At 36.7% G+C, this 23501-nt stretch overlaps 1 protein-coding gene across 9 annotated transcripts in view; it reads right to left on the bottom strand.

The window, feature by feature from the left end:
• Positions 1–23501, bottom strand: part of RAD51B (RAD51 paralog B) — a 562202-nt gene that overhangs the window by 492522 nt on the left and 46179 nt on the right. Inside the window, exon 9 of one of the 9 annotated variants that reach the window (XM_064571232.1) lies at positions 18209–23065. The exons of the other annotated variants lie outside the window; for them this stretch is intronic. The gene's annotated coding sequence lies outside the window, so the exon portion shown is untranslated. Of the gene's footprint in view, positions 1–18208; positions 23066–23501 lie in introns of those variants that run through there. 9 annotated transcript variants of the gene reach the window in all.

Below are 23501 nucleotides of genomic sequence, written 5' to 3'. Positions count from 1 at the left end.
GGGGAGGGAGTGACTTTTCTTTCATTACATCTTTTTGTATACTTCTAACTTTTAGAACTAGAGTAAAAATAAATACATAAATAAAACCAACCAGGGTAGGGAAAGAATTCTAAAATGATATACTAACAAAACTATATTCCAAATGTATAAAACATAGTCACACTGGAGTAGGAGCGGGGGGTAGAGAAGAAACCAAACTAACTTTTGAACACAGTATTTGAATTATATTCCCTCAGACTGAAGACTTTTTTGAATTCCAGATGAATTGCAAACTCTAAATAGAAGGTTTTCTCCCAGAAGTTTAGGTCAGCATTTCTAAAACTACTTTCCGTGTATTCTATGATTGAGTAAATAAGTAAATATACTATGGGCCATATACTATGAACATTGGAGAAGAGAGTTACAAAAGTGGAAGGAATAAGAAGAGAATGAATCCTGTGACGCTGGATTAGAATTAGAAGCATCAGTATGAATTGATAATTTTATATAGATAGAAACAGAAACAGGTAAAGATATAGACATAAATGGAGAAAAAGATACATATGTATGTGTACGTGTATAAACACACACACACACACACACATTTTCCCCCTAGTTCTGTCTGCTAAGAGGACCTAAAATCGATGAGCACACCATATGCCCAGATTTTGGTTTCTAAATACTATATTAGAAAGAACAAGGACTACTTCTACAGGTAGGATTGGGAAAGCACAAGATGAGCATAAAACATGGTTTTATGTTAGAAAGTAAAAAAGTGCTCAAGGAATGATGAGTATATGTCAATAGAACACAGAAGCCAGCTTGAAGGGGTTCCTACTGGCCTAATCTGGGATAATTTCAGTATCAAAATAAATAATGATAGTAATGGTTTACAGCCCACTGAGTAAAAAAAGATCCATGAGTTCATACTTACAAAAATAAATAAATACATAAATAAATGGAGAAAAAGGAAACTTATTCCTTATACCAGAAAGCCAATTAATAAATGCAGATAAAGTGACAGTATTAGAAAATCAATTTGACACATCATAGTAATAACTGATTCAGGCAAGCAGCATCCATAAATGCTAAAAATACAGCGAAAGTTTGAAGAGTAACAGGATATATACCAAGTCTCAAAGTACCTCTTCAGTAGATACTTATTAATTACAAAGAGGAAAATAGTAATTCTACAGTAGAAAAACTTGACAGACACATCCTAAGTAAAGTGATTAAAGTTAATATCATCAGTACTGGGACAAATCAATATCAGGTACCTTCTGCTATGCTCTGCTGAAAAGACCACACGTCACTTTTGTGGTATTCCTGTCAAAAAAAGCATACCCTACAACTAAGCATAAGAAAACTCAAACTGGGGGCGCCTGGGTGGCTCAGTCATTAAGCATCTACCTTCGGCTCAGGTCATGATCCCGGGGTCCTGGGATCAAGCCCCGCGTCGGGCTCCCTGCTCCGCGGGGGGGCCTGCTTCTCCCTCTCCCACTCCCGCTGCTTGTGTTCCCTCTCTTGCTGTGTCTCTCTCTGTCAAATAAACAAATAAAATCTTAAAAAAAAAAAAGAAAACTCAAACTGAAGGACATTCTACTATTTAGGTGCATATTTAGATCAAGGGGCATGCATATTTATGTCAAGGAACAAAACACTCATAATCACATTTAACCTCCCATTCAACACATCCATTGATGATTACTGCCTAAATCAGTAATTTTTTATAAGGGTTACAAAATGATAATCTTCTATTTCTATCATTCCTTCCGTATTTATTAGCTGGAATTCTTCTGTAAAGGGTTCCTTGATTTCCCTACAGCATAGTTGATACAGAAAACAGAGTAAATACTGAATTCTTTCCTTTAAATTGCCAATTTTCACACTAAGGAATTAGTGCCATAGGTTCTTCAGTGGTTTCCTGTGAGATGTTGGGTATTTTTCTTTTTATCATAATTATATATATGATGCTTATGCATTAAATGTGTTTCAATCAATTGTGTGCTTAGTTGCTTTTTTCTGTTTGTTTTTGAGACTCAAATTTTCTCATTGGCCGATAGGAGTCACTCATGCCCTTTGAAGTTCAGTTTTGGACATAATGAATTTGAAGGGCCTACAGGACATATAAGAATAATTGAAAGGGGTTCTGAAGAAAGAAACAATTCTTGATGTTCCTTGGCTTGTTGCTGCATCGCTCCAATCTCTGCCCCTGTCTTCACATAGCCTTCTTCCCTATGTGTAATTCTCTGTGTCTCTATATCCAAATCTTCTTCCTTCTCTTATAAAGATACCAGTAATTGGATTTAGGGCCTATCCTAACCTAGTTTGACCTCCTCTTAACTTGACTACATCTGCCAAGATCCTATCTCCAAATAAGGTCACAAGCCCAAGGACCAGGGATTAGGACTTGAACATATCTTTTGGAGGAACACTCAACCCACTACAAACCTCTTCACACTCTTAAAAAGTATCGAGGTTCCCAAAGAGCTTTCTTATATGTGGGCTATATTCACTGATACTTACTGTATTAGAAGTTAAAATTAATTTAGCACTTAAGTACTTACCTATTCATTTATTTCAAAATAAATAAGCTCATTGCATGTTAACTTAAACAACATTGTTTAAATTTTATTTTATTATGTTAGTCACCATACATTACATCATTAGTTTTTGATGTAGTGCTCCATGATTCATTGTTTGCGTATAACACACAGTGCTCCATTCAACACGTGCCCTCTTTAATACCCATCATTGGGCTAACCCATCCCCCCACCCCCTCCCCTCTAAAACCCAGTTTGTTTCTCAGAGTCCATAGTCTCTCGTGGTTCGTCTCCCTCTCCGATTTCCCCCCCTTCATTTTTCCCTTCCTACTATCTTTTTTTTTTTTTAACATACAATGTATTATTTGTTTCAGAGGTACAGGTCTGTGATTCAATAGTCTTACACAGTTCACAGCACTCACTATAGCACATACCCTCCCCAATGTCTGTCACCCAGCCACCCCCCACCACTCCAGCAACCCTCAGTTTGTCTTCTGAGATTAAGAATTCCTCATATCAGTGAGATCATATGATACTTGTCTTTCTCCGATTGACTTACTTCGCTTAGCATAATACCCTCTAGTTCCATCCACGTTGTTGCAAATGGCAAGATTTCGGGTTTTTTGATGGTTGCATAATATTCCACTGTGTATCTATACCACATCTTCTTTATCCATTCATCTGTTGATAGACATCTGGGCTCTTTCCATAGTTTGGCTATTTGTGGACATTGCTGCTATAAACATTGGGGCGCACGTACCCCTTCGGATCACTACATTTGTATCTTTGGGGTAAATACCCAGTAGTGCAATTGCTGGGTCATAGGGTAGCTCTATTTTCAACTTTCTGAGGAACCTCCATCCTGTTTTCCAGAGTGGCTGCACCAGCTTGCATTCCCACCAGCAGTGTAGGAGAGTGTTCCCCTTTCTCCGCATCCCCGCCAACATCTGTGTTTTCCTGACTTGTTAATTTTAGCCATTCTGACTGGTGTGAGGTGGTATCTCACTGAGGTTTTGATTTGGATTTCCCTGATGCCAAGTGATGTTGAGCACTTGTTAATGTGTCTGTTGGCCATTTTAAACAACACATTTTTATGAAAAATAACTATTTTCCCCAAAGAAAACTTATGAAAAGAGTGGCACTGTTTTATTTGTCTGCAAATCACAATAGAAGACAGCTAGATTCTCATATCTACTTCTGCAATCTATTGCAGTGTAGAGTTTTGGGTGAAGTATCTGAAGATAACCTGGCCTCACACAGATATGTAGTTGGAAAAAAAAAATCAAGTGTTTCAATGGCTTTTTCAGATAACTGTGGACATCATTCCTTGATAGTACATCAAAACTCAGTAAGTGGTCATTTTTTTAAAGGCTTGTTACAACATGGACTCTGAAACTATATCAATGAACTTTTTGTGCTGTTATATTAAAACCCATTACTTTGCACTTCAAATGGATCTCTACCCATGCATGATTCTATAATATCATGCATTGGTCATGTGGAATATGTTGGTTATGCAGAGCTTCCCAAGGCTAACACATTTCAAATACCATCAATCTCATCAGTGAAGTCTTCACGTATCGGGAAGTTTTCCACATTCTTGTTTTCGCTTGAAAGCTTAGATTTTATCATTAGCAATGAAAAAACTCTGTTTGTTCATTTTTGGGAAAATTTCTGCCAAATATCAAAGTCTGAACAACTATATAGTTTGTCTACCAGTCATTTTTTTCAAGTAAAAATGGTGTCCCATGGGGTGGGGGGGGAGGGAAACAGCTAGTTTAGCTCACAACTCAAACAACTGCAAAAGTACTATTCATTGAGACAATAATAAAACTTCAGAATGCAGAAGTGCTTTATGAGTATTTATCACATTGTGAATTAGAATAATAAAACATGTATTCAAGGGGCAAGACTTAATAAATTAATAATTTTTACTGACTCATTCTTAAGCAAAACTAGATCTTTTTTAACAAGTGCGTGGCAGTGAAGAATGCACTGATTACTAATATAATTGGTACCACTGCTTTAATTTGTGCTATGGCAACTACAAGTCTACCCGTCATTGTGTTTTCACCATCAGTACAAAAGGCAAATAATGACCTAGTATAAATACGAAAATAATGACTTTGCACACTCCTGAAAGAGTCTCAGAGACCAACCCCCAGGGAGTCTCCAGATCAAATTTTGAGGACCACTGCCATACGTAAGTGTTCCTCAGCTTTGATGTGCATCACAATCACCTGTGACCCCAAACTAATGAATCAAATATCTTCATATATTGACAAAGCACCATTATAGGAATTTTAAGGGCACCAAAGGTTGATAATTCCTGGCCTAGATGGTATATAATAGTTAAAACTAGGATTATTGGAGTGGGAATAAACAGCAGGAGATAGTTAGCAAGAAACCCTATTAAAGGGCGCCTGGGTGGCTCAGTTGTTTAAGCGACTGCCTTCGGCTCATGTCATGATCCTGGAGTCCCGGGATCGAGTCCCGCATCGGGCTCCCTGCTCAGCGGGGAGTCTGCTTCTCCCTCTGACTCTCCCCCTCTCATGCTCTCTCTCTATCACTATCTCTCTCAATAAATAAATAAAAATCTTAAAAAAAAAAAAAAGAAACCCTATTAAAAACTAAAAGTCTTTACAGATTGATGAAATGTGAAAATATGAAGAAAATTTAAAACATCAAAGGTTTTGAGTCTTGATTACTGAAAAAATGGTAATACCATTAAGAGAATGAGAGAAGTCCTAAGGAGCTATGAAGGAACTAGAGAAATAAGAGGGAAAATGAATTATTTGTTCCCAATCTTCCTGGACAGAATTAATTCCCCCTTCTTCTATGCTCTCACTAAATGTTTTTATCTCTATTTTTAAACTTACTTCACTTAAAGTTTTACTTCATCCTGCATTATATTCAGTGAGCTGTTTATATGTCAATCTCCCACTCAGTAGAAATTACACTCCTTGAGTGCCTGAATGAGCTTGGGAGTACCAGTCCTGGACTCTAACTGTATCCTCTTAGAAGTGCTTCTTAATCTCTCTAGACTCAATGTTATCATGTCTGAAATAGGGATAAAATGATCTACTTTTGAGGGTAACTGTAAGGGTCAGAGATAAATTTTCATTGTAATTAGCATAATGCCTAGCACGAAGTAAAACTCAACAAGTAACAACAATATAATCAATCAGCATAGTTGCAGTTCCCTTAAAAGTACTCCTTTCACAGCTAAGACCTTTCTGAGTGAATACAAACCTTTGGTAATTCTCACTGTAAAGGCCACCACAGAAAGTTTATTCTCAATTAATTATAGAAATGATAACCTAATTTGTGAATGGAATCATCCAATTTATGCTGCAACAGGCTCATTAAGGCCTCTAGAAAAATGAACAAACAAGAAGTCCAAGTTTATAATCTGTTTTGCCTTTTTGGAATGCTGCATCTAATTCTGCATAAAAAGTAGAAAAAAATCTCAAATAAAATTCTTAGATTGCTAGTGGATTAAATTTACTCATGCTATCATTAACGTTCATATATCAGATAATTTACAATTTAACGCAGAGGAATGAAATTATTTTCTCTATTCATGTAACTGAAACACACACCTGGTCTGCAAGACAGCAGTTTGCAAGAGTCACTTCACAGAGGTTAACAGAATAGAAGTGTAATACAAAACATCATTTAAATGAAACAGAAACAGAGCTGAGGAGAGAATGAGAAGGGGTAATCCTAAGGGAGGTGAAACTCAACTCTCAAAGCTGACTTTCAGCCAGCATTGCTAAGCTTATATTTCCTGACTTGCCAAAAATAACATTAGGGTCTTTTTGACCACAAGCGGTAAGGACTACAGCTTTTGGTTTCATCTAACTATAACCAATCCCCCTAAATATATCAGTCAAAGTGTGACGAGAATTTTTAAAACTCTATATCATGCACACATATTGCAGAAAGCAATACCCAAATGTGGACTGCCTAGTCTGATCCTTAATGTTGCTCCACTTCACAGAACTCCTAGACTCAGGAAATGTAATGTTCTTTGTAAGAGGTACTCTTTGCTAGTAAACAAAAAGCAAAGGTTGGAGTCAACTATATGGGCTCAATGCTTACACAAAGTTGTTCCTAAGAAAAACTTGGCAAAAACCTCAGTCATAATTCATTAACAGATGAGACATTTTTAAAAACGATTAATACTAAAGAAATTTGATCATTTTACAGATTGGGCTCACTATTTCATAAGGATCTCATCTTTTATTCAGCATTAACATTGTAAAGGAAGAACTATTTCAAATTCAGATCTACAATACATAATATAATTCATTATATAAGACTATCTTCAGATTTAGGTCTATGCTTTTCCACTTGATTTCTAATTGGTACCTAATCCAAGTTACTGCATAAATCTAGCACTACACAAATCTAGTGAAATATAAAAAAAAAATTAAATGGTATTATTATTCTCAATAGCCAAGATACAGAAACAATCTAAGAGTTTGCCAACTGATGAATGGATGAAGAAGACATGGGGTGTGTGAATATTATTCAGCCATGAGAAAGAAGGAAATTCTGCCATTTGTGACAACATGGATGAACCTGGAGGACATTGCGCTAAGTGAAATAAGACAGAGAAAGACAAATACTTTATGATCTTACTTATACGTGGAATATTAAAAAAAAAAAAAGGTTGGATTCATAGAAACTGAGAGTAGAATAGTGGTTAGCAGAAGCTGGAATGGAGGAAATGGGGAAATGTTGGTCAAGAGCACAAGTCTTCAGTTATAAGATAAATAAGTTCTAGGGATCTAACTTCCTACAAAAGGAAAAAGAAGTATCTCTGGCCTCCAAGAATCTGTTTAACCTGATTATTACTTCCCCTTCAACCTAATAGGTATTTATTTGCCTCATAGAAGAAAAAGTCTGGAAGCAGAGCGTCCAGGGCTGACATCCAATGACACCAACATCCTTAGCACTTTAGTTTATTACATCACGGGCACAAGATAGTTGCTGCTCCTTCAAGGCAAAAAGGGATAAGCATTGAAGGACCATGCCAGAATATCACTTCTCTTTTATCTGTTAAGTAAAAGCTTTCCTAGAAGCTTCCTTCTCCCCACTAAGAAGCCTTCCCTTAAATGTTGTAGCAAACTGTATTTTCGAAATAGGCCACACCAATATATTTATCCCATCCCACACATTCTTTTCATGGTGTGATAGAGATCTCTAAGTGAGAGGTCATGTCCTCTCCCTTTGCACCTGGGTGGGGACTTGTGACGGTGTCAACCAACAGAGTACAACAGAAATGATGCTATGTGACTTCTGAGGCAGGGTCATAAAAAGAATGCAGCTTCCATCTGGGGCTCTCTCCCTTGGGAAACTCTCAGAACCCAGTGAACATGTTGAGACCAAGTATAAATGTTGCAGCTGGGCCCCTGGCAGACACAAGCATTAAATGCCAAACAGCGTGAACAAGTCTTCGTAAGATTCCAGCCCCCAGTCTTAGAGTCTTCTAGCTGAGGCCTCAGACATCATGGAGTAGAAATAAGCTGTTCCCATTGCCCCATCTGAATTCCTGACCCATATGAGAAATAATAAGTGCTAATCATTGCTTTAAGTCACTACATTTTGGAATAATTTATTAAGCAGCAATAAAGAACTGAAACAGGTATCATTGGCCAGAGCTGGGTTACATGGCTACCTCCTGCTGCCAAATTACCTGGGAAATCAGGGAACTAGACTGCCATGAACTTTTAGCTAAGTTGGACACACTGCCACGGAAACACAACCAGGGTTCTAGTAACAAGTGGAAGATGGAAACTAACAGTACCTGCCACAACCACTTACTTAAAACTTACTATTTCCTATCTTATATCATGTTGATCTTTTCTTAACTACATGTTTTATATCCACTAATAGATAATATAAGAGTCTTGAAAGCAAAGACTATTTCATTACAAAATGCTTTCAATGGTGGTTACTCTAAAAATATTACCTATTTAACTTCTGAAGGGAAATATTTAGGTTACACTTTAGAAAGAACTTCTAGGTCCTAGAAACTGTGAGGTTCTGTGCATTTATTTCAAAACGCACAGAAAAAATTTTATAATTTTTTCCTAGAGTTTTTTTTTTTCTTCAGAATAATCTCTCTGGGAAAGTGCTGGAGCAGCTGAACAAATGAATAAGCTTTGAAGATCCCTTCTGGTATACAGACAAATATCAACTGATTCCAGAGTTAGAATGAGTCGATGCAACGGTATCTGGAAATTCTGCCCAAAGCTGGCCAACAAAGGCACTCGCCCAATCCTTTATGTAGAGATAAACATTGGTGTGGGCTAATTAACAATCGCAGGGTACTTTGTAAACATAAAGTGTTAAATATTTATTTTTAAATAATCACATTTAGGGCGCCTGGGTGGCTCAGTTGGTTAAGCGACTGCCTTCGGCTCAGGTCATGATCCTGGAGTCCCGGGATCGAGTCCCACATCGGGCTCCCTGCTCGGCAGGGAGTCTGCTTCTCCCTCTGACCCTCCTCCCTCTCATGCTCTCTGTCTCTCATTGTCTCTCTCACAAATAAAGTCTTAAAAAAAAAAAAATTAAATAATCACATTTATCACTAAATGATAATTTATTCTTAGTATAGCAGGAACCTCACTGTAACTCCCAAAATGACACTAGCCCCTAAGTACTCCAGACCACTCATGATTTTTACTGAGTCAATGCCTCTACTTCTTTAAGTAATAAGAATAATAATATAGAAACCAGACGAAATTGCAATTTAATTTTAAAATAAACTTTAACACTAGTCAGAAGACTTTCCAAAATTTCTATTTTAGCTAACCAGAAGTTAAGTGCATTATCTAAATTTCAAAAACCCTGATTCAACATTCTAATAACTGAAGTTGAACACAGACACTAATTCAAGTTCAGTTGGTTATGAAAATATCGACTAATACTCACACAGTGCTTCAGAATTTACAGTCCTTTCATAGATATGTAAGTATATATATTCCTATAAAATTACTACATACGAAAGTGCTTTGTGAACCGTAAAAACCTCTATAAATGTTAGTAATCTAGCAATATGTTTATTATTATTCATTTACTAACATTATTAGTAATAACAATATTAAGCCTTATGAAGCAGGAGCTTTTTTTTATCCCCTTCCTACAGATAAGGATACTAAGGCTCAGAAATGAGAACTGACTGATCCACAATCTCATAGCTAGTTGAAATGCATTTGATTCTGAAAATCACATTTTCTGACTTGAAATTCTAGGTACTTTCACTGCATCATACTGTTTCTATAAAATGTTTACTTTTCAAAGCGTGGTTCCCAGAGACTGGAAGAGAGAGGTAAGAGGAAAGGTCTATAGTTGGACAGAGAACTGTCATTTCCACGGCTGTAGGGCAGGCCTAGCCCATGTTATTGGACAACCCAGTAAACTAAGCTAAAGATCACAAAGCAAAACAAAAAAAGAGATTCATTCAATATAGTCTAAGAAATAAAATCAATTTTAATAACTTTAAGCTAAGAGCATTAAAAAAACCTTTTCACATTATAACATTTTTAGTATTTCTTGAAAATACTTCACTTTGGTCCTCATAACTACAAGCATTGCTTTATTCCAGTTCAGGTCATAGCTGTCCCTCCCTCAAACATACACACTAAAGGTCCTTTGAGTCATGATGCTTATAAAAACTACCTTAAGCTGTAAGTTCCTAGGAACTTTTAATTAAATTCATGAACAGCCAATTTTACTGGACACATCTGGCCATGAAACTAAAATGTCTCCTGTCCAGTCACAGCACGTATCGAGTTTTCATTAAATCTCAAAGCAGAATATTAGGAGGTTGTCTGTACTTCAGATGTTTCCCAAGAGAGGTCCAAAATACAATTATTTAGGAATTATTTTCCTAAAACAGCATACTTATCCCAGGACTTAAGCTACAAGGTTGCCAATTCCAGCTTGAGAATACAGAAACCCAACAAGTCTTTAGCATATTCACTGGCAGATAAAAGGCATTAATTATACTCCTAGTATACATGTATGATTTATATGTAGGTAAAAAAAACAATCAAAGCTGAAAAAGCAATCAAATACTTGCAAGTATGCAAGTATTTCTCTTACTTGAAATAGAGATACCACTCACATAGAGGCACTCGCACACAGCAGTCAAAGCATAAAGCCAAGTGTGAGACTTTCTATTGAAAAAAGGCTTGGAAGAGAGAATTCTAAGTACTGAACAGCTTTTAGTATAACAATAAAAAGCAAGGGAGCAGAATAATTTTGACTATTTTAAGGAGCAGTGTTCCATTGTGAATAAGAACACGTGCGTTGGAATCAGATCTGAGTTCAAACCCCACCCCTTCCACTTACTAGCTGTGTAATTCTGGGAAAGTTATTTAATCCTTATAAACCTCAATTTCTTCAACTATAAAACAGGAATAATATAACCTACCTCACAAAGTTACTTAAAGTATTAAATGAAAAATGTTTGAAATATACTCACTACGAAACCTGAAACAAAAGTAAATCCTCGATAAAGTATAGTTATTATTAACAGCCGTTTAAGCTTGTAGATTATTTACTTAAACTAGAACAATTTCAACAACTACTTACTTCTGCCAGTAAACTAATTAACACAAACTCCAAGACACTAAATAAGGTCCTTGATCTTTTTTTTTTTAAGATTTTACTTATTTTTTGACAGAGAGACAGCGAGAGAGGGAACACAAGCAGAGGGAGTGGGAGAGGGAGAATCAGGCTTCCCACAGAGCAGGGAGCCCGATAGGGAGCTCGATCCCAGGACCCTGGGATCATGACCTGAGCCAAAGGCAGACGCTTAACGACTGAGCCACCCAGGCACCCCAAGGTCCTTGATTTTAAAAGGGACTTCAAAACCAAAACATTTATGAGCAAAATTTAATTTTAAAATTTAAATTTAGAATTCAAAGTTAAATTTTAAAAATTTCAAACTATTAATGGTAAGAACAAGAGCCTTTGCTCTCTTTCTAACCCTACACATTTTTCACTCCTATGACCATCAAGACAGTCTTAGGATTAAAGAGCTACCATTTGATTTAAATGTTTTACTTTTAATAAAACATCTCCCAGCAAAGACTGAATCAACACTAAGAGAATCAAAACAAATAAGAAAATGTGAAATTGATAAGATTATATCTTTTTTAATAGTAAGGATAAACAAAAGGCAAAAAATGCGCAGGGAACAAACTGTTCAAATGAGAAATATCTAATTTTTCATATCTTCTATTTTAAATTATCTTATTTGTATTGGAAGGCAAAACCTTTAAACTACAGCTGTTACATATTTACATAGACTCTTAAACGTATAGAAAAAATTTTTAAATCTTACAAAGTTAATTAACTGCCTACTTCAATTCTTATAATCAATAACGGAAAACCTTCTAACTGGGGTGAAGTTGTTTTCTGTTTTAAAACTAAAAGTTAAAACTAATAGTTCGGGGGTGCCTGGGTGGCTCAGTCGTTAAGCGTCTGCCTTTGGCTCAGGTCATGATCCCAGGGTCCTGAGATCGAGCTCCGCATCGGGCTCCCTGCTCGGCGGGAAGCCTGCTTCTCCCTCTCCCACTCCCCCTGCTTGTGTTCCCTCTCTCGCTGTGTCTCTGTCAAATAAATAAATAAAATCTTTAAAAAAAAAAAAAAACTAATAGTTTGAACTCTATTAAAATTATGAACTATCAGAGGAATTAATTTACTAACTTAATAAACTTGTAACAAGGAGAAACTTAGCATGTCTGACTCCATATTCCGTCTACTTCCCTTGCTGCTGTGACCTATAGCTTAGGAACTTCTGATTAGCCCTGATACATAAGCACGTTAATCATCGAAGGAATTTTGCTCATGGCTGAGATTTGCAAAACTGCTTTTTTTACCCAAAACCTATCTCACTTTAGGAGATAAGGAAGTATGTACAGAAATGACCGTGCTATGCTTAAGATTTACAGGAACACATGAGAGGTTCCTATACTGAAAGATCAACTGACCAAGGACAAAGAAGTTACACGATCATCCTCCGATGTCTACAGTCACCTTTTGACTCCAACCCCCAATGCTTCTGAGCCGAGAAGGATGTGATCAGAGACATACTTTGAGAAAACTATGTAGCAGTGGTGTGTACCTATACAGAAAAGAGATAAGCAGACCAATTAAGATATTGCAGTAGTAATCCCAGAAAGAAGTAGCAAGTGATATTATTCAGTTACGCAAATGATTTCTTAAGGAATCTTTGACAAATCACCTCATTTGTCTGCATCCTTGTTCTCACATGAAAATTAAAGTTTTCCACTCAGCCACCTTAAGACCTTCAATTGGAAAATTTTACAAACACATCAAGGCATTGTGTAACATACGTAAAATAACACTAAAGACTATGACCTGCAACTTGCTTTCATTTCTAACTTTTTCTTAGCAACGTAACTTTGGAATTATGCTTGTGCTTTATCGGTTTAATCACTATCTGTCTCTAAAAAAGCACTCTCTTTCTGAATAAAAATATACAATAAGGATCAAGATTAGACATCATAGAGGTGTCTGGCTAGCTCACTCAGTAGAGCATGTGACTCTTGATCTCGGAGTTGTGAGTTTGAGCCCTACATTGGATGTAGAGATTACTTAAAAATAAAATCTTAAAAAAAAAAAAAGATTAGACATGATAGAGTTTAGAGCCTATGAAGGTCTAGCTACCTACCTTTATTTCTCTCTGTGTAATCTATAGTCCAAAGTAAAGGACAGAGAAGGGCTACAAGCTACTTACATAACTGCTAGAAGCCGAAAAAGAACAGTGGACAAGATACAGGTTTCCCCTATTATCCAAGAGTACAGCATTCCTATGAAACCTTTCATAACCCAAAAAGGCATAAAGTGAAGAAGCAATTACTATTAATTTATATGGAAAAAGTTTTGAGCATTCCCAGACCCAAAAAATAATCTCTCTTAGGTTTTTCTGATACCTTAGGACACATCTTGCTAACAGATGCACAAAATAAATTGAGATAAAGCACAGATGCCCACAGACACAGTTCAAAGCTCTGGGGGCTTGATGCTGAAATGTTGAGTGTAGTTCGGGGAGAAGGAGCTGGGCGGGGCTGCTCTCCCTGCTCGGGTACACGCAGCCTCTATAAGGGTTCACTGTAAAACAAATGCTGAATGCTATTTTCACTTTTCATCTTTTTTCATAAAAGTGAAAATCCTCTGAAAATACTTCTTTCGGTTAGCAAAAATACAGACTTTCAAAATGTGGAGGATACTTGTACTTATTTCATTCTCCATTATACCAGAAAGCTATCTGTCTCCCACAATTTACTATTTATAAAAGCCTTAAGGACAATGTTTTATCTTTATGACCTCATAGTGCCTCGCAGAGTTCTGTACACAATTGCTAAAGATTGAATTAAAAAGAAAAAGAAGTCAGAGATCCAAAGAATAAGTAAGTTAACCAGGCAGTATGAGGGTCCAGCAATAACAGCATGCATCAAAAAAACAGCTAGAAGAGGGTACAATGGTAACACATGATGTTTCTGTCTGAGAAACTTACAGCTTTGTGAAAAATATTTGGAGAAAAGATAAAATATACCAAGCATCTGGAATGAGGTAACTCTTCAAATTAATAATTAATGGCTACCTTTTACTGAATGTGTCAAACGTTGTGCAAAGAACATTAGAGACATTATCTCATTTAATCTTCACACCCCCATGAGTCAGATATTATTATCCCTGTTTTTCAAGTGGGAAACTAAGAGCTGGAGCTAGGATAAATAACTTACTCAGGGTCATAAAACCAGCAAACAGTGAGGCTATGATTCAAACCAACATCTAACTCCAAAGCCACTCTTAACCACCAGGAACCCAGATGATGACACTGAACGTGATGAGAAGTAATCAGGTACTGAATATATTCAGCTAGATTTGCTGAAAGATGACGAGCAGTGTGAGGTAATATCTATATGACCAGATGACTAAATCAGTGAGATGCAATGCTTTAGCAAAAGTAAATTCCCTTCTGGCCACTACTTTCTTTCTCTAGATACAACCAATGGCATTTCTCTATGAGCTGCCAGAGCCAATTTATGCATATAAAAGCACCTCAAACCGCTCTTTTTTTTAACTTTTTATTCTGAAATAATCTTAGACCCACCAAACAAGTTACAAAAAGAGAGTTCCTTTATGCCCTTCAACCAGCTTCTCCTAATGTTAACATCTTCTACAACCATAGTACAATTATCAAAACCAGTAAGAGTAATGCAATACTAGTGACTAATTTTGCCAGGTTTGAGCAATTACAAACAAAGCTTCCATAAATATTCTTGCACATATCTATTGATGCCCTGTGTGTCAGGGGTCCTCAGGACTACTTTCTGGGAGAGATTCACTAAAAGGACTCACAGGTCTCAGAAAAGCTGTTACACTCCATGATGGCTTATTACAGCAAAAGGATACAGACTGAAATAAGCAAAGAGAAAAGGACATGAGCAAAGTCCAGTAGAAACCAGGCACAAGCTTCCAGGTGTCATCCCATAGTGGAGTTGCATGGACGTGCTTAATTCTCCCACCTACGATGTATGACAACACATGCCAAGTGATGTCAATGAGGAAAGCTTGCCCAAGCCCTGGTGCCCAGAGGTTTTACTGGGGGTCAGTCACAAGGCATCCAGGACCTGCATGACTAACCACAGCTTTCAGATTCCAGTCCCCAGAGCAAAAATAGGTGTTCACCATAAATCAAATGGTTTGCATTAACTATCTGATCCAACCGGTACTGTGTAATCCAAGGCCTCAGGCATACAAAAACACTCTTTTTAGAAAGAATATTCCAAGAGCTCAGAATCTGTCTCCCAGGAGCAAGCCAAGAGCCAATCTTGAAGCCAATCTTGAAGCCTTTCTCAGGAACATGCTGGGTTTGGGCAACCCACATCAGCTGAGTTAATCCTTCCTTACACAACCTGTGAGTGCATTTCTGGGCTCTCATTCATTTTAACAATGACATGATATTGTATTATCTGGATGTACCACCACTAATTTGGCCAATTACCTACTTATTAACCTTCAAGCTATTTCTAGCTTTTGGCTCCTCTCAACAATAAAAACAAAGTTTTAGAAATTATAAAGAGCTACACAAAAGAAAATACAATTTTCTGGGGCGCCTGGGTGGCTCAGTTGGTTAAGCGACTGCCTTCGGCTCAGGTCATGATCCTGGAGTCCCTGGATCGAGTCCCGCATCGGGCTCCCTGCTCGGCAGGGAGTCTGCTTCTCCCTCTGACCCTCCCGACCCTGTATCTCTCTCTGCCCCTTCCCCCTGTTTGTGAGCTCTCTCTCTCTCTCTCTCTCTCACAAAGAAATAAAATCTTAAAAAAATAAAATAAAATATAAAATAATAAATATACATATTTCCATTCATTTTTCTGTAAACAGCTTTAAACGTTTAATGAACATTAATATTTCAAAAGAAACCTTGTTATGCAATACATTAGAGCAATGCATAGTCCCAAAACGCACATAATCAAGAACATAGATGACTACAACAGAAAAACTGTTTATAATCACATCTCAGGAAAATAATTTGGATTTTAACAACAACTTTCAATAAAAATAAGACTATCCTTCTTAGATTGTTTAGAGTATACCCAAATTTTTCTTGATATACCACTTTTCTAAATATCATTAACTGGTACTAGTTCCCATATACTAGAAAATATTTATACAGTATCAAGAAATGAAGGTAGAACAAGATAGAGGGGAAAGAGACAAAAAACTTCAATGCTACTCATATACCAACAATTGAAATTAATTCGTTGAATTCTCTGAGACAGTAAAAATTAGACCTTAGCATTGCGTGCATTTTTTTGCATCTGGGTTGGCTTGTTCAAAAATACAAATTTGAAGCATTTTTTTTTTTAAGATTTTATTTATTTATTTGACAGAGAGAGACACACAGCGAGAGAGGGAACACAAGCAGGGGGAGTGGGAGAGGGAGAAGCAGGCTTCCCGCAGAGCAGGGAGCCCGATGTGGAACTCGATCCCAGGACCCTGGGATCATGACCTGAGCAGAAGGCAGACGCTTAATGACTGAGCCACCCAGGCGCCCCTGAAGCATTTTTGAAGAAGCATTTTGAAGGTTAAAGTCCTTTTATCTAAGCAATGCATTTTTATTCCCCTTTATTCAAATAGTTTATAAAACTCTAAGATGGAAAGCAAAGCAAATTAACAAAAAACAAAGCTAATGTGGCATACTATAAAAAACAGGGCAAGAACATCAGTAGTAAACATAAAAAATTCAAATTACGTTTAAAAAGATAAAGCAAAATTTTCAAATGGAAGCTATATATGTAGTAAGTATATTTTCATAATCCTTAATTATAACTTTTTTTTAACTTTTCAGGTCCCCTCACAATACCCTTAAAATTAGGTCCATCTTACTTAGGCAATAGGTACATGTTCTAGTAACCCAAACTATTACTACTTATCACCATTTAACCAATTACTTTCCTTATTCAGCTTGAGAAAGAAAACTTTACTTTCAGCCCCTCTTCACACATGTTGAAGTTAATATACAACTCTGTGTTATTATTTCAGGGTCCCATATACACATTTTTTTTTTTAAGATTTTATTTATTTATTTGACAGAGAGAGATACAGCAAGAGAGGGAACACAGCCGGGGGAGAAGGAGAGGGAGAAGCAGGCCTCCCGCAGAGCAGGGAGCCCGATGCGGGGCTCGATCCCAGGACCCTGGGATCATGACCTGAGCTGAAGGCAGACGCTTAATGACTGAGCCACTCAAGCGCCCCCCCCCATATATGCTTTTTTTAAAATGGAGATATAACTGACATTGTATTAGTTTCAGGTGTACAATATAATTCAGTAATTGTAATTTTATTAGGTGTTACTTCCTAAGTATTACTTGTCCGCAGTATGAGGCCCTGGAAATCAGAGAAATAGAAGACACAATCCTGTCTTTAAGAGGTTTATAGTTCATTATCATTCTGTAGATCTCAGGAAAAAAACATAATCCTACAGTAGAAAAAAATCCCAGAACCAGCATCTAAAAAGATCTTGCATTCTACTATCTGTCCTCTCCTATGCTAAGTATTCTTGAACAAGTCAGGTCACTACCCAGCCTCAGTGTCATCTGTAAAATGAAACCGCTGATCAAAGTGACCTTAAAAGTCCTTTTGGCAAGAAATCCTATTATTTTAATCTGATACATAATTTATAATATGTATAATAACTATTCTGCCTATGGTAATCAGAAGTCAGTGATAACAGGCAACATGAATAACTATAATCGCAATTTATTTTACACAAGCAATATTTAAATTCTTCTCTTCTGTTATTTTCAACCAGTATATATGAACACTTTTAGAGCCTTCAGTTTTTTTCTAATACTAGCATGGACACACTTTAAAAAGACAAAGATTCTCCATCTTACATCCCAATAGCAGAATGTCCCTTATACCTCCGGAATAAACTTCAGGAAATAAGATTCTACAAGATTTATACTGAATCTCTCAAACTGTAGTCTATAAATATGTTCAATGGTCTGTAAATCCTGAGAATTTTTAACTTTTATGTTTTCATTTCAATGATGACCTGAAAATATTAGTACAGACACTTTATAATTGAAAACTGCCACATGATGTCAGTGTCTGTTTTCAATCAAATGGTGCCAAGTAGTATCACTTTAATTGTCAGGGACTAATGAGAAAAGAGCAATGGCAGACTTTAAATGTATATGCATTCACACCCAGGTGAGGGCCAAATGATGTCACCCTTTAAACAGAAGAAGGTTCTGTAGTAGCTCAAATAGAGAAAAGAGGTGGGAAAGTTGAGTCATCACATGAACTACAGTAGAATATATATATATTATATATATATATATTCCAAAAGAACTTGTACCGTAAGTTATTTATATTGCAAGCAATAATTTGATTTAGCAAATTATCATCTATCAGAGTAATTAATTTGAATAGTACTGTGTTGTTTGTAAATGCAACCCACTTTTATGGTTTCATAGTGTGATTTGATATAAAGTTATTAGCTTGTTTTATAAATCTGTCTATTTCTATGACATTAAGATAAAACTGAAGTCAATAATGGGAGTTCATGAGACTATTACTTGCATTTAAAATTGAGTCAATGCCTTAACTAGTTTGAGGAAATACTGCTTTTATGAGTAGACTACTCTATTCCCTTCCTCCTAATTCTATAAATTGCTGGACTGTGGTAGCACCAGCCCTGGGTGCTTAGCCTAGGGAGAAGGGAGAAGGGTCCATCCAGATCAGGGGTTGACAAACTATGACCCATGGGTCAAATCTGGCCCTCCACCTATTTTTGTAATCGAAGTTTTATTGAACCACAACCATACCCATTTGTTTGCAAATGGTTTATGGCTACTTTCAAGCTATAATGGTAGAGCTGAATAGTTGCCACAGAGACAGCACAGTCCACAAAGCGTAAAATATTACTATCTGGCCCTTTACAGAAAAAATATGCTGACCAGTGGCCCACAAGAGCTAACAGGGCAAAATGAGAATGGGCCCACTGGCATTTGAAAGTCCTGGAGCAAGCAAATGGGAAACAAAGTATTACCATTTCTGGAAGAGAGATAGTAAGAGTCTCTCATCTGTAAAATGAAGGTGTTAAATATTAGTTATATGCTTACAGCATTTTCAACTGATCATTTGTTAAACTGTATGTGAGGCTCTGTGCTAAGTATTTAATTTAATTCAAAAGAACAACCAGTTTCTACCATCAGGGGAAACTTTTTTTTTAAGTATCATCCTCAAAGTGTTTTTTAGAACTTTATTTAAGTAATCTCTACCCCCAACATGGGGCTCAAACTCACAACCCTGATATCAAGAGGCTCATGCTCCTCTGACTAAGCCAGCCAGGTGCCCCATCCTCTAAATTTCTAAGGATCTATTGAAAACTATCACTATATCACTGTTTTAAAGTTGGGCAAGTCCCCCTGGGAAACTGAAAGATGTAAAAGTTACAGTTACACAGGTAGTAAATGGAGGAGTCTAAACTCTAACCAGGTCCATTTGACTCCAAACCCCATGCTAAAAACTGCTGTAAAGTACAATTCTTCTAATATTGTAAAAGTCTGTGAGGAGAAAAATTCTCCTCACCCAAAATCCTCCAGCAAGTAAAAACTATCTTTGAGGTAAGTTTTGGAGCAATTTGATTTTTCAGAGACAGCGTCCACAGACATTAAAAAAAATAAGGCATTAAAAAATGTGCGTGTGTGGAGGGGAGGGTGTATCCCCTCTACTTGCTTACCTGAAATTCTGAGAGAACCAGAGCACTGGCTGCCACGACTGATCACTCACCAAAGCAGAATTTACCCTTAATGTGTCTTTATTAAGGTACATAGAAGTCTACTGTCCTAATGCTTTGTATACATTTAAAAACATACATAAAATATAAGTTTTAGAGGTAAAAAGTAAATACGGATTTTCCAATTTTTTTTTTAAAGATTTTATTTGACAGAGAGAGACACAGCGAGAGAGGGAACACAAGCAGGGGGAGCGGGAGAGGGAGAAGCAGGCCTCCCGCGGAGCGGGGAGCCCAATGCAGGACTCGATCCCAGGACCCTGGGATCATGACCTGAGCTGAAGGCAGACGCTTAACGACTGAGCCACCAGGTGCCCTGTTTCCAATGTTTTATTCCAAAATCCCAATGTATCGTCTTATGTCCACCATATGAACACACTGCTTTGGAGATCGGTGAAGACAATGCTTTCCCTTTGGCAAGTAGAGATAAGACTTGAAATGCAAATGAACCATAGATCTAAGATGTTGGTGAAAATAAATTTGCTGAAATGGTGTAAATGATTTGTTTCTTATTAGAGGAAAAGAGCTAGAATACAGGACTGCACCACAGTGCGGTGGTTGTTGGAATTTGCAGAAGTGTAATTAGCAGCAAAAATCCAACTTGGTGATTCCATCAGACTTGTCTCTACTGCATATTCTCTGAGCAATTGTTTATGTCTCTCATAACAGTATCAATAAATTAGATGGCTTATGGACACTATGTATTTTTTTAATATTGGGTTTCCTAGGTTGCCATATTATAAAATAAATGCTTCCTAATTTAAATACTCTTAGCACAGTACAAGTTTCCCCCTTTTCAAGGCTGCAAGACTACCCATTTGGAGCAAATAATCTTCTTCTGTAGACAATGAAATAAATGGATCTAGTCAAATACATCTAACTTGTACATAGGATTGAGGCATCCCAGTAATATCAAGGGGATGAACATGAATGTTATTCTCTATTACCTAAACTTTTAGAGGAATCATGTCTATGAAGTCCCAAGAAATTAAATAATTATGGAAACATTTCACTTAAGTAGTAAAAATAGACCATGTGTCTATTGAAAACTTGTATCTGCTACCATTTTAAGACAGAAACATGAGAGGCACCTGGGTGGCTCAGCCGATTAAGCGTCTGTCTCTTGATTTTGGCTCAGGTCATGATCTCAGGGTTGTGAGATCGAGTCCATGTCTGGCTCTTGCTGAGTGTGGAGCCTGCGTTTAGGATTGTCTCTCTCCCTCTCCCTCTGCTCCTTCCACCTTCTCCCTCTCTTAAAAAATAAACAAACAAAAAATAAGACAAGAACATGAACTGAAGCTTAAAATATAATGATATACTTTATTAGTGTCCCAAATATGGTGAAATCGATCAAATATCTCACAAACATCATAAAAAAGAAAGTTGTATATGTATAAGGTCCTTAGTGTAATGAATCATAAAAAACTTTTAAAAAGATGTTAGTATAACAAAATGTCAGAGGGGGAAATGGCCCTGCCTTGGTCTTCTGCAGCTTACACATGCTCTGGATATTCTCCTAAGTTACTACCTGAACATCTTAAAACTTTGAAAGAGGATCGAGTCACCCATGGCCACCAAATATCAGAACTTTAACACCCTTGGGGGGCCTAAAAGTCCCTAAAATTTAGAATTTTATGTGCTATATACTACTCCTTCTTCATCCCATTAAAAAAAAAAAGTTAGTGAAGTGTATACCCTATATAAACTACTGCAAAGAGCTTCTTTTTGTGACTTTCCACAGAACTAATAAAATATCTAGATCTAAATCTCAATTGAAATAATAATAACTTGTTATACAACACTAATGAAGAAAGAACAAAAGAAGACCTTGAGAGGTTAGTTTTTCTTCAACCCTGAGGGAGGACATTTCTTCTTACATCCTTACAAATAAATCATCTCCAGAAAGAACGCATGAATTTAAAATACAAGTTACTGATTTAACTTTTGAGGTTAAAACTATCTGAACTCAAAATGAGACATTTCAGCTTTTTAGAAATTTGCCTCCGCATTTTCATTAAGGATTACTATATTTCCAGCAATCGTTAATGTGCTGGCAGTGTTCACAAACTGTCCAAATATAATTAACTTTATAGACAAAGATATTCGTTAAAAAAAAAAAAAAGGAAACATGTTTCAGAAAGAAGAATTAGCAAGAGGCTAAGTATTGGGTTATGTTTCTTACCTATAAGTCTTCAGCAACTTGCTCCTATAACTCAACTGGAAAAAACCTACAAAACTGATTTTGAGGCTAGTATAATACAACATAAAATAAAACTTCAACAACTTGATATTGTCCCATAAATTCTGAAGACAACAGCAATTTTTTAAAAAGAAGGCTGTTGGCCAAAGCTTGAACTGCTGAACTAAAGTTAACTGATTAAACACACTTGGTAATTCTCTTTTCCTTGAGGTAACAGAAAGTTAGTATCAAAGAAGAAAGTTCTAAATCATAAGAGATCCTCTAGTGTAAGTGCTTCATTTGCTTTTTGTTGTTTCTTGAGGAAAAATTAACATATAATTTTAAAAACATGCCCTGTTTGGGTGTACAGTTCTGAGTTTCGAAGAACTTACACACTCATGTAGCCACACCACGATCAATACATTGACCATTCCCATCGTGCCAAAAAGTTTTCTCATACCCACTTGTAGTCAATCTCCTCACCTACCCACCCTGAGCCCCTGAAACCACAAACCCAATTCTCACTTCCATAACTCTGCCCTTTGCAGAATGTCATAAAACAAATCACATAAAATGTAGCCATTTGAGTCTGGCTTCTTTCATTTAATACAATGCTTTTGAGACTCATCCCTGTTGTTTATATCAGTAGTTTGTTCCTTCTTATTGCTGAGTAGTATTCTGCTATATGAATATTCCATTACTTGAATATGAATTTCTTTATTCATTCACCAGCTGATAAATATTCATGTTGTTTGTGGTATTTGGTGATAGTGAATAAAAGTACTAAAAACATTTTCATACAGATTTTTGCAGGAATATAATTTCTTTGCATTAAAAAAAAGAATAGGGGCGCCTGGGTGGCTCAGTTGGTTAAGCGACTGCCTTCGGCTCAGGTCATGATCCTGGAGTCCTGGGATTGAGTCCCGCATCAGGCTCCCTGCTTAGCGAGAGTCTGCTTCTCCTTCTGACCCTCTTCTTGTGCTCTCTCTCTCTCATTCTCTCTCTCTGAAATAAATAAATAAAATAAAAATCTTAAAAAAAAAAAAAAGAATACCTAGGGAGAGACTGCTGGGTAACATAATTAAAATGTTTAACTGTACAAAAAAACTGCCAAAGTGTTTTCCAGAGTGGCTACACCATTCAGCATTTACATCAGCACGGATGAGAGATGGACCTGCTCTACCCCCTCGTCAGCATCTGGCATAGTTAGGGTTTTGGTTTTGGTTTTTGAACAATTCTAATAGGTGTATAGCAGTATTTTGTTATGATTTTAATTTGCATTTCCCTAACAACTAATGATTGAGCATCTTTTTATGTGCTTATTTGCCATCTGTATATCTTCTTTGAAGTGTTTATTCACATCTTTTGCCCATTTAAAACATTAGACTGTTACTGAATTTTCATAGTTCTTATATTTCTAGTTACCAGTACTTTAACATAT

The sequence above is a fragment of the Mirounga angustirostris genome, unplaced genomic scaffold, assembly GCF_029215605.1.
Source record: "Mirounga angustirostris isolate CCGP_5_RB_7025 unplaced genomic scaffold, mMirAng1.0.hap1 SCAF_9, whole genome shotgun sequence".
In the NCBI taxonomy this organism is placed as follows: Eukaryota; Metazoa; Chordata; class Mammalia; order Carnivora; family Phocidae; genus Mirounga; species Mirounga angustirostris.
This window is presented reverse-complemented; position numbering and strand designations above follow the sequence as displayed.